This window comes from Nyctereutes procyonoides, unplaced genomic scaffold (genome assembly GCF_905146905.1).
Source record: "Nyctereutes procyonoides isolate TBG_1078 unplaced genomic scaffold, NYPRO_anot_genome, whole genome shotgun sequence".
NCBI lineage: Eukaryota > Metazoa > Chordata > Mammalia > Carnivora > Canidae > Nyctereutes > Nyctereutes procyonoides.
This window is the reverse complement of record NW_026575135.1, coordinates 48214225-48224679: the sequence shown is the minus strand read 5'-3', so window position 1 is coordinate 48224679 and position 10455 is coordinate 48214225. Positions and strand designations below refer to the sequence as shown.

At 45.5% G+C, this 10455-nt stretch overlaps 1 non-coding gene across 1 annotated transcript; it reads left to right on the top strand.

Moving 5' to 3' along the window:
- The first annotated feature begins 8980 nt into the window (after positions 1–8980).
- On the top strand, positions 8981–9053 carry TRNAK-UUU (transfer RNA lysine (anticodon UUU)). Its single transcript has one exon. It is a non-coding gene; the product is annotated as a tRNA-Lys (tRNA).
- Positions 9054–10455: the final 1402 nt, after the last annotated feature.

The following is a 10455-nucleotide window of genomic DNA, read 5'->3' as shown; positions in this document are numbered from 1 at the left end:
GCTGCGGTTGGGTGCGTGTTTCCTGGGTTGGGGGCGGGGGCCCTTTTGCCATTTTTTTTTTTAAGATGATTTTATTTATTTATTAGAGTGCAATGGGGAGGGGCAGGGAAAGAGTCTTAGGCGGACTCCTCACAGAATCCCATGGAAAGATCCATGAGGGAGTTGGAGGTGGGGTGTGAGCTTGAGGCTCCATCTGACGATGGGAGATCAGGACCTGAGCTGAAACCAAGAGTCTGTCGCTTAACCAACTGTGCCACCCAGGGCCCCCACTTTTGCCATCTTTAGTGAAGGCTTTGAAGGGCTTTTACAGTCAGGGAAAGTTTTTTTTTTTTTTTTTTTTTTTAAGTGATCTCTGCACTCAACATGGGACCCAAACTTACAACGGGGAGATCAAAGGTCCTGTGCTATACTGAGCCAGCCAGGCACCCCCAAGACAGGGAAATTCCATTCAGAGTCCTAGCTGCTGTGTGTCACTGGAGTGAATTCTTTGAGAACTATGTGGATCTCTTCTTGATACTGGGCCTCTTCCTCAATCTGGTGGACTGCCTACTTTATCTGGTTAATTAAAGTGGAACATGAGTGCCCAGAGGCCGTGCTATTTTCCTGGCCCCACATATTTGTCTGGCCCTGCCCCATGTCTCTACCCAGGGTTGGGGAAAGCTATGTTCTTGGGAATCCCTGCTATCTACACTTGGGGGAGGTAAAGGGTGGGCACGAAGGCTCTGAGAAGTAGTAACAAGGCTGGAGCTGACTCAGCCTCTCCTTCCCATCCTCCATGTCCCCAGAAACCTGAGGGCATCGAAGAAGCCTAGAAGAGGCGAGGGCCAGTTCTCAAGCCAAGAATCCTTCCAGGAAGAAATCTCATCACTTGCCAGCTGGAGCTGTGATCCTTGGCAGCTTCCAGGAGCACAGGGCGGAGTGGGCAGGAGGCTGGCCTTGTATTTAAGGTTCTCATACAGATCAAGTCTGTCCCCATTGTGTAGGAGGCCTGAGGTACTAGGTTCCCCGGCTCCAGCTCCCTGATGGCGCACACTAATGGCTGAAGCAATCCTTTTGAGCCTTTTTAGCATCTGTGTACTCTTTGAGAGGCCTTGAGCCGGTCATAACAATGCAGATTGTTGGTTAAGAAGACAGAGATGTAAGCCAAAAATTATTACATGGTGTTATGTTACATAATGTGGACAAGCTTGGGACTCAGAGCATGGAGAAGGATGCTGAACCCACCCAGGAGCTTAGGAAAGATGGAAAATTGAGTAGGGAAGAGTAATAGTTAATTCAATTCACTTGCTTTGTATGTGAACCAGGGAGGGTGTTGGTGACTCTTTGCATGAGAGAGTGAACAGATCGATTATGGAACATAAGCACCACCTTCAGCCTTTTAGGAATTGGTCAGACATGACCATCCAGTGATCATTTGGGTCCAATAGATTTGATTTCCCAGAATTCCCAAGCCTTGGCTCTCCTCTCAATTTCTGATCCTCCCAGTCAAGGACAATGAAATATCTTCCCGGCTCAGTATGGCTCTCAGGCCTTGAGTGGGATTGAGGTCTCACTTGTTCCACTCATCCCTCTGAGGATCTCCCAGGTTAGCCACCAACACCGTTCCTGAAACCAGGGGAATTCCAGCAATCTCTTAGCATTCGCCCAATTCTTTCTCTTCCATTCTAGCCCTCAACCACCAAGTCTATTGATATCTGCCCTTTCCCAGGATACTAGACCCCTCAGCCTGGAGCAGGAGAAACCAAGCCACCTTCTCTAGCTGAGGGCACATTCCTGTGAGCCTCCTGGCTAAATTGCCAGGTCCTGATGAGACAACATTTGCATTGGCACACCTTTTCCCAGCCCCACCTACCCCTCCCCATCTCACTCTGGGCCCAGGATCACCAGTCTGTACTTGTTACACATTCTTAATAATTTCTCACCACAGACTATCAAGGCGGGGGAGGGGGCAGCGAGGGAAAACATGGCAAAAATAAAATATGAAGGAAGGAGCAGAAGGACTCTGTTCCTTTATTATTTTTTTTTTAAATTTTTATTTATTTATGATAGTCACACAGTGAGAGAGAGAGGCAGAGACACAGGCAGAGGGAGAAGCAGGCTCCATGCACTGGGAGCCCGACGTGGGATTCGATCCCGGGTCTCCAGGATAGCGCCCCGGGCCAAAGGCAAGCGCCAAACCGCTGCGCCACCCAGGGATCCTGGACTCTGTTCCTTTAAAGCAGAAAATCTCTTATGTCATTATTACAATATCTCAGAATCAGATTCCCAGGCCCCCTTCCTGTGGCATTTTATTTATTTATTTATTTATTTATTTATTTATTTATTTATTTATTGGCATCTTATTTTTTGAGGTCTGTGATGAGGGCCTGGAACCTGCCTTGATAACAACCACACCAGGCAATTTTGATGCAAATGGCTCGTTGAGAAATTCTGCCAAGACTGCTAGCTAATTTTTATTAGTCCTGTCACCAGGGTTCCTTTGGCTTCTGCCACTTGAAACTCAAGTTTCGGGGATCCCTGGGTGGCTCAGCAGTTTGGCGCCTGCCTTTGGCCCAGGGTGCGATCCTGGAGTCCCAGTATCGAGTCCCAGGATCGAGTCCCGCGTCGGGCTCCTGGCATGGAGCCTGGTTGTCCCTCTTCTCTGCCTCTCTTTCTCTCTATGTCTAATATAAATAAATAAATAAATCTTTAAAAAAAAAAAAAGAAACTCAAGTTTCTCTGCACAGCTGAAATACAGCAAGACTCAAAAATTGCCCCATTTTACAGTCCTATAGTATTAAAAAGGAAAGAAGAAAGAAAGAAAGAAAGAAAGAAAGAAAGAAAGAAAGAAAGAAAGAAAGAAAGAAAAGAAAGAAAAAGGAAAGTGTTCATTTTAACTCCTGCTCCTGTGAGGGAAATCTGAAACCAAGGGCATAGGGCATTGCTGATAAAAGCTCTATCATCATCAAGGCTGAGGTTTAGGAAGGCACCCAGATAGTGTGAACAATTGATTGTTACCTGGGGACATTGTGTGGGGCTTCAAGGATGTGGAAGAGGCGAGGGGGGCAGGAAAACTTGGCCAAGGCTAGGTTTAGATTCTGCAGGAAAAAAAAGAACCAGGTTTTAAGGACACTTGACCCTGCTTCCTAGTACCTGAGGGATACTCTTTTCTCTTGAATTCCAGGAATGTTGAGCCTCACCTTTTTGGAAAGATTCTAAGCACTCAGAAAGACATAGCTTAGCCTGGTTGTCAGGCTGGGTTTAAGGTATGCTTCCTTCTACCTGCCCCCTCTTGGAACCTCCAACCCCAGAAAGAAATGGGGTCAGGAATGCATACTATGGGGTCAGAGATAGCTCCTGCAACATCCTCCTCTCTCCCCATCCCTGCTGTTTTCCCTGGTTTCCGTTTCCCATGATTGGTGTAGTTAGAGAGGGGAAGATTGAAAAGAGTGAGATCTCAATGGTCCCAAGGGAAACGAGGCCAAGTCTAAAAGAAAAAAATCAGGCATTGAGTAAATATGGTTTCAACATTTTACTCATAAGTCTCCAGGTGCTAATAAGACTTTTGTGCCCAGGGATCCCTGGGTGGCGCAGCGGTTTGGCGCCTGCCTTTGGCCCAGGGCGCGATCCTGGAGACCCGGGATCGAATCCCACATCGGGTTCCTGGTGCATGGAGCCTGCTTCTCCCTCTGCCTGTGTCTCTGCCTCTCTCTCTCTCTCTCTCTCGCTGTGACTATCATAAATAAATAAAAAAAATTTAAAAAAAAATTAAAAAAAAAAAAAGACTTTTGTGCCCAAATAGCAAATCTAGCCCTCCACTGTAGTGATTTTTCTTCCCAAGTCCCCATTCCCATTACTAGAGCCTGGGTAAGTCTTTTGAGGCAAAGCTTACAGGAGACATTCTCTTAGGATGCCTGGGTGGGGCAGCCCAGGTGGCTCAGCGGTTTAGCCCTGCCTTCAGTCCAGGGCACGATCCTGGAGATCTGGGATCAAGTCCCACGTTGGGCTCCCTGCATGGAGCCTGCTTCTCCCTCTGCCTGTGTCTCTGCCTCTCTCTCTTCTCTCTCTCTCTCTGTGTCTCCATGAATAAATAAATAAAATCTTAAAAAAAAAAAAAAAAAGGACGTTCTCTTAGATCAGTTTAGCAGCTCGGCTCCTCATTTGCAAGAAAATCTATTTTAACTCTTTTTTTGGGAGCTCTCTCCAACAAGGCCATCCTCCTCAGTGCTTAGGTTGTTTATTATTATGATTATTATTATTATAGCTCTATTGGAGTATAATTGATATAGAATAAACTGTGCAATTTGATGAGTCCTGATATATGTGTTCACAGGTGAAAAAACCATAATCACAGTTAAGATAATGAACATATCCGTTACTGCCAAAAGTTTGCTTGTGCCCCTTGGAAATCTTTCCTTCATCCATCCCTGTCCCCCGGGGCAACCACTGATCTGCTTGCTTTTTTTTTTTTTAAGATTTTATTTATTTATACATGAGAGACACACACAGAGAGAGAGAGGCAGAGACACAGGCAGAGAGAGAAGCAGGCTCCACATAGGGAGCCTGATGTGGGACTCAATCCCAGGACTCCAGGATCACACCCTGGGCTGAAGGCATGCACCAAGCTGCTGAGTCACCCAAGGATCCCCTGCTTTTTTTTTTTTTTTTTTTTTTAAGATTTTACTTATTTAGTCATGAGAGACACAGAGAGAGGCAGAGACACAGGCAGAGGGAGAAGCAGGCTTCCCACAGGGAGCTCGATGTGGGACTCCATCCCAGGATCCTGGGATCACTCCCTGAGCCGAAGGCAAATAAATGCTCAACCCCTGAGCCACCCAGGCGTCCCTATGTTGTTGCTTGTACAAAGAGTTCCGTCTGTGTTATTTCTGGGGAGTATTTCACTCTATGAGTATAGCACAATTTGTTCACTCTTTCACCGGTGGATGGACATTGGGGCTGGTTCCCTTGGGGGCTGTTATAAATAAGGCTGCTGTGAACATCTGAGTACACATCTTTGCATGCATGTGTTCCCATTTACTCCAAAGCCCCCGTTCTTGTTCCTTGTTTCTACCATGTTCCCATTTACTCACCTCCCTCTTACTGGAAGCAATAATCACCCATGTTCCCCCACACTCACGTAGTTAGGGCTCAGCGGCCTAAAAGATCTGCTTTGTTTACATTTACCTCAAACAGAGCCAGTCTAAGGCTAAGCCAGGTACACTGTTGTTATTTACTCAGCTTGGCAAATGTACGTGTGTCCTTGGCGATACTTGTCTAAGGTACCTGGGTAGTCAGGAGGATGCACACTGATGAGGCACTTTGACCTCAAGCAGAGGAAAAGGCTAAGCTCAAAAGGTGTGGAAGCTGCCCTGGGATACTTGTCCTGAGAGGTTATCTGTCCACATTATCACTGTCTCCTCCTGCGAGTCTTCTTCCCTGGAAGGGTTTCCTGGAACACAGGCCCACTCACTCACTAGCTGTCAAAACCCCTATCCTATGGAGTTCTTAACTCTCAGTTCTGAGGTAATGCTGTAACTACAAGTTCTCTCTCTCTCTTCTTTGGGCCCAGAGAGCCTGGAACTGCAGAGCGGCCTGAGAGTGGAAAAGGCCACTGAGGCTCCGTGTTCTCAACTGTGGTAACTTGGCACTCATTGCCTGCCTGAGTTATGTGTCAGGGTCAGGATGAGGACAGATGGCTTTACATATTTTAGAAAATTTTTTAGAAAATTATCCTTAACATTTATCCTTTCCAGACAGACAATAACAAGTGTTGGTGAGGATATGGAAATGCTGGCGAAGGGCAGCCGGGGTGGCTCAGCAGTTTAGCACCGCCTTTGGCCCAGGGCGTGATCCTGGAGACCTGGGATTGAGTCCCACATCTGGCTCCGTGCATGGAGCCTGCTTCTCCCTCTCCCTGTGTCTCTGCCTTTCTCTCTCTCTCTGTGTGTGTGTGTCTCATGAATAAATAAATAAAAATCTTAAAAAAAAAGAAAAAAGAAAAACAAAAGGAAATGCTGATGAACATGTAGAAAGGTACCACTTTGGGATACCTGGGGGGCTCAGTGGTTGAGTGTCTGTCTTTAGCTCAGGCATGATCTTGGAGTCTCAGACTCGAGTCAGGGAACCTGCTTCCTCTCTGCCTGTGTCTCTCTCTCTGTGTCTCTCATAAATAAATAAATGAAATCTTAAAAAAAAAAAAAGCTATTTTTAAATGCCTTATAGTTCAATAAATCTAGACTTTAAAAATCCTTTCCTTCCCTGGTCTTTGAATGCCCATTTTCCAGGTGGGCTTCACAATGTTAATTCTACCCTATAGGTCTGTTCTCCATCCTTGAGGGTGAGCTTCTTGGAATCTCTCTCCTGCTAGCTGCCTTGGCCTGTGCTCTGACCAGACCCTCTGCTCCAAGGAGGGAGCCCTCTCAGATTGTGGTGCTGATTTGCAAGCTGGAGGCTGAAGAGCAGGCCCTAGGGTAGTGGGCGGGGAGGTCCTCCTGACTCTCACTTAGGGATTCATGTTGAAGGAAGGTACTTTTATTTATTTTTTTTAAAGATTTTATTTATTTATTCATGAAAGACACACACACAGAGAGAGAGGCAGAGACACAGGCAGAGGGAGAAACAGGCTCCATGGAGGGAGCCCGACGTGGGACTCGATTCCAGGACTCCAGGATCATGCCCTGGGCCAAAGGCAGGTGCTAAACCACTGAGCCACCCAGGGATTCCCAGGAAGGTACTTTTAAAATCTGGGGAGTCGGGACACTTGGCTGGCTCAGCAGTTGAGCATCTGCCTTTGGCTCAGGTCGTGATCCTGGGGTCCTGGGATGGAGTCCTACATTAGGTTCCCTGCAGGGAGCCTGTTTCTTCCTCTGCCCTTGTCTCTGCTTCTCTCTCTGTGTCTCTCATGAATAAATAAATAAAGTCTTTAAAAATAATAAATAATAATAGAAAATAAAAATAAAAATCTGGGAAGGCAAATGGGTGGCAATGGGTCTATCCTGAAGTGTCTTCTCTCATCTCTGTGACCCAGGTAAATCAGTCTGCCCATCTGGGTTAGAGTGCTTCCTCACTTCCCAAACAAACCCAGAAGTCGAGTTTCTACACAACTAGCAGTGGGTGCCCTCTTCAGAGAAAATGATTTCAGCTCTTCCCAAAACTCATGTTTCCTCAGAACCAACTTCTTACCCCAAAATTTTTTCAGATCCAATAACCAGACTCCTGAGAACCAAACTGTACTCCCTTTATTCAACAAATTAGTGGAGCATCTACTGTGGGTGAGTTGCTCCAGGGAATTTAGAGGTGGTCTGGGAGAAAGAGGAAAAAAATCCCTCCCAGCCTGCCAATCACCTTTAAATCTCTTTATTTTTGAAAGATTTTATTTTATTTTATTTATTTGTTTATTTGTTTGTTTGTTTGTTTATTTATTTATTTTAGAGGGGGGTGGCGAGCAGAGGGAGAGGGACAAGCAGGCTCCCATGCAGGGCTCAATCTTATGACCCTGAGATCATGAACTGAGCTGAAATCAAGAGTCACACTTTAAGGGGCTGAGCGAGCCACCCAGGCTCCCCATCTTAGAACCAACCATGAATTTCCTCAAACTGGCTTCTCAGAGACAGTGAATCTCCTCTGGCTGCCTTATCACAACCAATTTCCAGTCACTTCAACGCCAACATCTTCAACTGTCTTCTCAGAACCACCTACTTAGTACTTTCAGGTCCACGTGACTTGGAACCTTCTCAACTCAGTGATGAGGCCAACAGTACCTTGGGAGTATCCCTAACCTTTTATGAATGATGTAAACACAACTCTGATTGCCCCTAGGTCCCTATAAAACAGAAACTCTGGAGTCGGACTGTTTCTAGTTCTATTTCAGCAACCTCAGAACCGATTTTGTTCCCTCATATTTGTGATGACTCCCTCAAATTATCGTCTCAGAATCATCTTTTATTCCCTTCAGAGCCAGATTTCATTTTTGGCTAATGAGACTGCCAAGGTCCTGAGAATTTTCTTATCAGAAGTGTCTTGTGTCTATCTAGAAACACTGTTTTCAATCTCCTCAGGCCCAACTATTAATTAGGCTTCATAAAGTTTTTATTTTCCCTCCCCTCCCCTCCCCTCCCCTCCTCTCCCCTCCCCTTCCCTTCCCTTCAGAGGAAGAGTGAGCCTGTGCGGGGCGGGGGTGGGGGGGGCAGAGGGAGAGGAAGAAACCTAAGCATGCTCCTCCTCGCCCAGCTCACCCAGCTCGGAGTCAGCTGCAGGGCTCCATCTGGTGACCCTGAGATCATGACCCAAACTGAAATCAAGAATCACTCAACTGATAGAGCCACTCAGGCACCCTATGTATTTTTCAATTTTTATCATCAGAAGAATATCATTCTAGGGGCATCTGGCCGGTTCAGTTGGTAGAACATGCGACTCTTGATCTCAAGGTTGTGAGTTCAAGCTCTACATAGGTTGGAGAGCTCACTTAAAAACGAAAAAAGGGACGCCTGGGTGGCTCAGTGGTTGAGTGCCTGCCTTCGGCCCAGGGCATGATCCTGGAGACCTGGGATCGAGTCCCATGTCAGGCTCCGTGCATGGAGCCTGCTTCTCCCTCTGCCTGTGTCTCTGCCTCTGCTGTATCTCTCATGAATAAATAAAATCTTAAAAAAAAAAAACTTTAAAAAATTAATTAAAAAAAACAAAAAACAAAAAACAAAATCCCCAGAAATAACAAAAAAAGTTGTATGCTTTAAACTTTCACAATCTGGGCAGCCTGGGTGGCTCAGCGGTTTAGCACTGCCTTCAGCCCGGGGCATGATCCTAAAGAACCGGGATCGAGTCCCAAGTCAGGCTCCCTGCATGGAGCCTGCTTCTCCCTCTGCCTATGTCTCTGCCTCTCTCTCACTCTCTCTGTGTCTCTCATGAATAAATAAATAAAATCTTAAAAAAAATAAATAAACTTTCACAATTTTAGTATATTAATTACATCTCAGTAAAGCTGGGAGAAATGTAAAAGAGGGGTGCCTGGTTGGCTCAGTTGGTAGGGCATGGGACTTTTGATCTCAGGGTTGTGAGTTTGAGCCCCACACTAGGTATAGAGCTCAGTTAAAATATAAAATCTTTTTAAAAATGTAAAAGAAAGAAAGAAAGAAAGAAAGAAAGAAAGAAAGAAAGAAAGAAAGTCATTCTATTGATGAAAGTAAAAGAAAAATACAAGACAAAGCAAATAATTATTTTCTAGAATCTGGTGTAATGAATGTAGGGGTCTTCATGAAGGTCCTCTGGTAGAGTATTTTCTCTCCCCCGGCAAGGCCCTGCCTCTTTATTTGTAAGGTGTTAAAGAAGAGTGTTTAAGAATATAGAATCTCCAGAGACTCTAGGTTCTAGGTTATTTGCTGTGTGGACACAAACTGCCTGTTTCCTTGCAGGTGGGTCATCTGTTGGGGCTAAATGGATAGAAGCACTAGGGAGCTATCACTGGCTTCTAAATCTGACAGCTGTAGGTTTTTCTAAAAATCAGGAAGGTTTGTTATTTTGTTAACTTGCTGAGCTCACTCAATTATGCCTTAGAAAAAAAAAATTATGCCTTAGAGAACTCTTGAGATCTTGACCCATCATTAAATTATCTCTACACCCATTTCCGATATACAATCCAGGCATGCCACCAGGCTCAAGCCTTTCTCTTAAATTTCTTTCTTCTGTTTATTGCTAAGTTGATATTAACCAGGTGGTTTTGCTGGTTATTCTTGGGTCAGACTGTTTGGTGTGTCCCCACTTACTGGGCACATAAAAGGAGGAGCTCAAGTCTGGTAACTTCTGTGGGGCTGCTCAGCACTGGACCATCCAAAGTCTATGCTGTTCCTTCAGGCCCCAGAATGTTATCCAGAAGACATTTATTAAATATCTACTTTATGTTAGACCCTGAGTGTGTAGAGGTAAATGAGACAGAGTCTGGGGCAGCACAGAATTCAATGTGGGGGAGATTTGGACACAAATAAGTATCTTACAGTGTGATACATTAGAGGTGTGTATGAAACAGAGAATGACTCATTCTGTCAAGGAGAAGGAGACATAGGAAAAGGGTATGGGGGATGCCTGGGGGACTCGGTGGTTGAGCGTCTGCCTTCTGCTCATGTCATGACCCCAGAGTCCTGGAATTGAGTCCCAAGTCCAGCATGGAGCTCCCTGCAGGGAGCCTACTTCTCCCTCTGCCTTGTCTCTGCCTCTCTCTATGTGTCTCTTATGAATAAAAATAAAATCTTAAAAAAAATGGAATCATACAATATGTAACCTTTTCTTTTTTCTTTTTTTTTCAAAGATTTTTTATTTATTGATTCATGAGAGACACACAGAGAGAGAGAGAGAGAGAGAGAGAGAGAGAGGCAGAGACACAGGCATAGGGAGAAGCAGGCTCCATGCAGGGAGCCCGACGTGGGACTCAATCCCAGGTCTCCAGGATCACACCCTGGGCTGAAGGCGGCACTAAACCACTAAGCC